General features: G+C 38.8%; 1 long non-coding RNA gene across 1 annotated transcript in view; it reads right to left on the bottom strand.

The window, feature by feature from the left end:
- Window positions 1-3,160: 3,160 nt before the first annotated feature.
- Window positions 3,161-5,255, bottom strand: part of LOC311439164 — a 5,315-nt gene continuing 3,220 nt past the window's right edge. Inside the window, exon 3 of the long non-coding RNA XR_014694566.1 lies at window positions 3,161-3,442. This is a non-coding gene — a long non-coding RNA (uncharacterized lncRNA). The remainder of the gene's footprint in view (window positions 3,443-5,255) is intronic.

Raw genomic sequence — 5,255 nt, 5'->3', positions numbered from 1 at the left:
GTCATTTGCGAGCAGCTTGCAGACATTGGGAGTAAAGGTTCGTTACATCTCTAATTTTTTTCTTCCTTTGGGCAGGTGGCCTAACAGCCCAGCAGCTGATCCTACTTTTTAAATTTAATTTTAATTGAATGCACTGCTAGAGATGCCTTAAATTGACTCTTTTTGTTTAAATTTCCTAAGGGAGTTTGCCCCAAGACCTCTATCCTAGTGATAACTTATTCTGGCCAATGGACCAGTGCATATTTATTGTATATCTCTCTGTCCCTTCTCTGGCTTCTGCTACCGTGAACACTGCAGTTGCTGATGACTAGAAAATTACTCAAGTGTGAACTGTTTCACTGTCTCTTTCCTCATTAGGCTAGTGAGAAAATGTATCTACGACTCTGTCACACACAGCCCTCATTAGGTGTGCAGCACATTGAGATCATTGCCTTTTTTAAAGATGGCTGCAGGAAAATGGCTGTGTAGTTTGATGCTCCTCAGTAATAAGTGGAAGTAGCAAAACTAGGGCTCACTGCACTCTCCTCTGAAATAATTGCATTGTTTGCAGAGCCTGATCAATGGAATGAGCTGCTGCTGCTGGGGAAGTCGGCTGGCAGTGCGCAATCCCATTTCTCACTAAGCAGAGGGGGTAGAAGATACTCAGGGTGAGAGTAACTCACTGTGCAAAAGAGATTTAGGACAAGAACACTACCCATTTTTGGCATCCGCTTTTCCTTTTGCCTGTTAAACTGGCAAAGGCAGTGTATTTTCTTTTGTGTGTCAGTATCAGCAAATTCAGGTCTATAAGGCGTAGCTGTAGCTGGTGGCAATGAGGGACTGGTGTGTTGTAAGCCTAGTTCCTACCTCGGAGCCATTAGCCAAAGGAGCACTAATCAATATGCACCTGTTTTAGCCATTGCCAGAAGGCTGACTTTAGACAGTAACACTGCCAAATGTTCATGCTGAGTTTCTGCTAGAAAAGATGTGCTAAATGGCTGCATGCCCTCTAACTAGTGCTTTCTTTTTAGCTTACTTTTCCTAAGCAAAGTGAAGAGTGCCACAACCTTCCACTTTATCTCCCTTGAAATCAGTCCATTAACTCCTATGTGCTCTAGAAGGATAGGTAACTTTTCACTCCAGGATTTCTTTATCTGAAAAGGGGAAAAAAAAAAGAGCAGCAGTAGCTACTGATGAACTGCAATATGCATCAACCACCTGAGCAGCTACATAATACTATGTGCAATAGGGCTAAAGTGTTGGATGGGACCACTGTGTTGGCAGGAACTGCTGCTCGCTTCACATGGAAGTGTACTCCTGAAAATTACAGTACAGCTGAACCACTTATAAATACATTAAAAATATATTTATAATGTATTTTTATTGTGATCCCAAGGACCTGAAAGGCAATTTGCACAAAACCTTCTGTACTGAATCTTGGTAGCAATGGGTAGGGCAGGGTTTGGTTGCCACATGCACTCCCTGGGCTGATGATCCACCTCTGTCCTGCCATGTCAATGTTTGTTCATTAGCATTGGCATAGAGGACCAGTGATGTACTGGAGTTGATTAGGTTCATAGCAGGTGTACATCCCCCGAGGAAAGATGATGAAAAAAACATAGGGCCTTTTTGCTTATTTAAAGTTGATATCAAACTCCACATTAAATTGGATATCAAGTACTTGGCTTGCTCTGCATATATTCTCTTCAATTCCATATATATATGAGTCTTCTCATTATCTGCGCTTACAAAGTCAAAGGCAATTAGCACAGAAATTGCTAGAAATGCAGAGAAAGTAATGTTTGAATTTTCATTTCCCATAAAGTTCCTATTTCCTATCTTCATTTAAGTGGAACTGTAATTTCTTTTGAAGAACAGAAGACAAATGTTAAAAGAAAGTCCCTCATGGGACTGGAGGCTGAGGAGGACCATTTTCATGAAATAGAGTATTTTCTTCCTAGGCTGGTGATTCAGACATTGTTTGAGAGGCTGAGTCCATACAGGCAGGTAGAAAGACCCAGCCTCCGGGTCAGGACTGCCAGGCTGAAGCGGCCTAGCTCAGGTATTTTTGTTCTTTCTTTCCCCTGGGCAGCTCGAGCTTGGGCTGTGGGCAGCACTTGTTATTTCTATGAGGTAGTCTGCTTTGTCTGCTCAATTATCAGCCTGCAATTTCTCTACAGAGCACTGACAAACTGTGCTCAGCCTGGCTCTGTGTCAGGCTAGCATGAAGTGGTGCTACAGACAGTAAGGTGTAGGAGCTAAAATTTTCCTCCAAGACTAGATTTGGAGCTACCTGTTCACAAGCACCTGTATTCAGCCAGGTGCTGAGTGGATGCTAAGGAACATGTGAGCTCAAGGAAAGGTTCCAACTTGCATTTAAAATGTGATCCAGGTGTAGCCTATGTGAAACGAGCCATTCCAGTGCTAAAGGAATAGGTGTCCTCACATGAAGAGTCGGCAGGCCAAGAAGGGTTGGCCCTCAACATCCAGTGACTGAGCAGTCATAGGACAGGACAGGGTCTTGGGTTTGCTCCCTTTCTGTCAAATCCAACAGCCTTTGGTCAATATGAGAGCTGAAGTTGTGACTGCAGTGACTGGTAAAAGGGACAGCTCTGGGCACCGCTCTCCAGCTCTCATCTCCATCCCTGAAGACTCGACCTATACCCTACACCTCAAACCTGACAGTGCTCCACAGGGCTCGTCCCAGCTTACCAGTCTGAATAACAGGTTCCTCCCACTCTGTGTTAACTTCATAATTGCCTTCAATTTTATGTTAGCAATTAGTTTGCCTTTCCACACATAACTCAGCTTCAGACACACCAACTTTTCAGAAAAAAAATAAAAAAATTACAGCAATATTACTTAGTTAATTCAGCTTGCTGGTTGTGTCTTATTAATGTCTATGTACAAAAGACTGTTTTTTTCGTTCATTCTGACAGGGATTCCTGGAGTCTCAATGAGCAATTAGTATAAAATAGCTGTCCTGGGGAGACAGAATTAATAAAATAAAAATCCAAGCCCAAACTTGTGAATCTTCAATGTCTGGAATTTTGCATATTTTTTTATTCATTAAAAGATATATTACTAACTAACAATCTTCCCCAAAATACATGCCAGCTGTTAAATAAAAGACTAATGGCTTTTCCTTAAAGGTTTCACAAGTTAATTTTAATAATTTTTTTCAAATAGAAGAATAATGTCATATTCCAGGAGATCAAAGACTATCCTGTTTCACATACAATGCCTCAATATTTGATTCTTCTCCTTTCTCCCAATCCCTCCTTTTATTCTTTTATTTTATTTTATTTTATTTTTGTAGAACAGCATTTTCATAAAGAGGTACCATTTTTGAGAGCATAATTATCACTGGAGTTCCCATTTGGGCCTTCAAAAGACTGTTGGCAGCATCATTTCATCTTCTTTTTGTCGGAGCTTGTGTATCGTGAAAAGTATGCAATACCTTCTGCAGTAGGAAAAAAAATAAGTAAGAGAATGCATGAAGACATTACATGTAATGTGGCCCAAACTGGTATTTCACTAATGTGTGTATAACCTGCTTTATAGAACCATATCTTAACCAGGCTTAATTGTTATTGATTAGTTCTGCCCACTGTTCCAATATCAGTCGTTATTGAAATAATCTCCATATCCCTCATTAAATGTGCATCTGTTTCCACGGGAATGCATTTTTAAATAAGAAATGCTATTTGAATATTATTGGTTTTACTGGTTGTTCAGGCACTTGGTGCTGTGGTCGCCCAATCTGTCATAGTTAATCAACTCTCATCTCTTAACACTGGCTGCAGTTATCAATGAGTTGAGGATTAATATTCTGGGCGAAGCAGATGATAAATCATTTGTATATAATTAGTGTACAGCAAGGTTACAGCTGACATGAATTTTTATCTTAATTATGAGAGAAATTTGTTCCATTAATTTAATTTAGTTTGCATGAGTGGCTAGACACCTAACAAAGTTAATCTTACACCTGTCATTACAACATTAAGGAGAGTCTCATTTTCAAGCTGTAGACACAGATACTCTGGCATATAAGGATAATGTTGCTCATTCTGATGTGAAAATAGATGATCGTAGACAGAAGATATAGAGCCTACTCTTTTTAAAGTCTTCCCAGAGGATTTATGTGAGAATATTACAGGGATTCAAATCCTGTTGCCACTGTACTGAGTAGACTAATTTTTCTTCAGTCTCCCTTCTGTACTTCCTCATGAAAAAAAGCTTGCAGTACTTACAAACAAAGGAAGACATTTTTGTCTTATTTTTATAGATATGTATTTTAATTACTTTGACTATGTACATACAGTTAACAGAAGGCATGTGACAATGCCATACACTTGTATGACATGATATCTGCATTAATAGCAATGGATGAGGAAATATGCACTGCCTGCAATCCAGCCTTCAGATTTATGTGAAAAAGAATTATTCATAACTTCATCTTCTACACAAATGGCAATTATGCAGGCATTTCTGAGGTTTCAGCACACTGAGTAAACCTAAATTCTGTGTTAATTATCCAAGCAATTATCAAGTCTGATAAATCATACATGATTGATAGATAAGGTGGGGCTGTTTGGGTAACAGGATATGGTGTTAGTTATTTTGCTGATAATTAACCAAGCACCTAAATGAAAGAAGAACATTTGTGGCATCCCTTATAAAAATGTTTATCTGTATAGATTTGTTGATTATAGTTATTTTATTCTGGTAGGATGACTTTGGAAAAAGAAAAGCCAATACCTGAGTCTTTTTACAGCTAATGAGATGAGACTGAATACAGTGGAGACAGAAATATAACTGAAAATTGCATTCTGCGCTAGCTCAAGTCCAAATACATATTTGTAATACAAGCCAGTCTCCTTCACATTTGCAGCATAAAAATAACCCTTGAACAGAAACATTAATTGAACAGTAACTCAGATTAATGTTTTGTAATATTAGTTCACAATTATTACTCCCAGCTAGGGTCAAGAAGTATATAGTTGGATATTCACAAAGAAATTGACTGATTTAAAAACAAAGAGCTCTAATGGAATTCAATAGTGCTTTTCAGTCATTCCAGTTGGCATCTCTATTACCTGAAATGATTCACAGTCCATTATGGGGAGCTTCCATGCTAATAGAATGTCTATCTTCTGTAATACAGACACATCAGGGCACTAACTGAGAATCTGTCACAATGAATTTCATCTAGATTTCTTCATCTCTTCATGGACTGTAAAATTTGCTCTTGTACAATGCCTAAATTTACTGTG

This window comes from Aythya ferina (genome assembly GCF_964211825.1).
Source record: "Aythya ferina genome assembly, chromosome: 6".
Classification (NCBI taxonomy): domain Eukaryota; kingdom Metazoa; phylum Chordata; class Aves; order Anseriformes; family Anatidae; genus Aythya; species Aythya ferina.
The sequence above is the reverse complement of the archived record's forward strand: the minus strand, read 5'-3'. Positions and strand labels throughout refer to the sequence as shown.